Raw genomic sequence first — 765 nt, 5'->3', positions numbered from 1 at the left:
CCATCACCACCGCCACCTCAGTCCAATGTTGTTCTTCGAAAGAGGATACGAAAAATCAAGCAGGGAATGAAAAAGTGAGTAAAGTTTTGCATGTATTAGTATATAATTTTTTTTTTAATTATTTAAAAAATGAACATATAAAAGGGTGATGACAAATAATTTAAAAAATATAAAAGAACACGAACCATGGAGAAAAAAAAAATTATGTATGTAAGGCAGCTATATGTCTAGGATATTACAGCGACTTTTTCGATAAAATTGACTTACCCGTGCCATTTTATATAATGTTTTTTTATTTTCCCAAAAACAGTTCTAATGAATTTGATCAAACTCGGTGTATCAATGTAAAACTAAGTGGTCTTTGATCTGCTAGGTCTTATTCTCATTAAAATAGTTCGATGAGGCTTAAATGCCAAATTTTCAAAATAGCTTCCAAAAAATTACTTTTAATTTTGTTTGTTTGAAATAATTAACCATCATATATTTATTAGTAATAAAAACTTGACCAATATTAACTATTAAAGTATTGGATATTTAACTTAAGATAAGATGAAAAATATTTTTTTGAGATTGAAAACACATTTCCGGATATAAGAGTAGTTATATAGACATGTTATACACTTAAAGTTTTAGAAAAATGAATATTTATATCATATAATGTTGTAGAGGGTTATACAAATATATTGAAAAACGCATATGAAGTTAGCATTGCGTGCGGTAAGATTCTGAGAAAACTTATGTTTTCATTCATTTAAATCAATTTCT

General features: G+C 26.7%; 1 protein-coding gene across 3 annotated transcripts in view; it reads left to right on the top strand.

Moving 5' to 3' along the window:
• dmpd (F-box protein dmpd) overlaps positions 1-765 on the top strand; it is a 29,669-nt gene that overhangs the window by 26,405 nt on the left and 2,499 nt on the right. The gene's annotated exons all lie outside the window — the stretch shown is intronic.

Source organism: Halyomorpha halys, unplaced genomic scaffold (genome assembly GCF_000696795.3).
Source record: "Halyomorpha halys isolate HHAL.00 unplaced genomic scaffold, Hhal_1.1 Scaffold20.1, whole genome shotgun sequence".
NCBI classification, from domain to species: domain Eukaryota; kingdom Metazoa; phylum Arthropoda; class Insecta; order Hemiptera; family Pentatomidae; genus Halyomorpha; species Halyomorpha halys.
The sequence above is the reverse complement of the archived record's forward strand: the minus strand, read 5'-3'. Positions and strand labels throughout refer to the sequence as shown.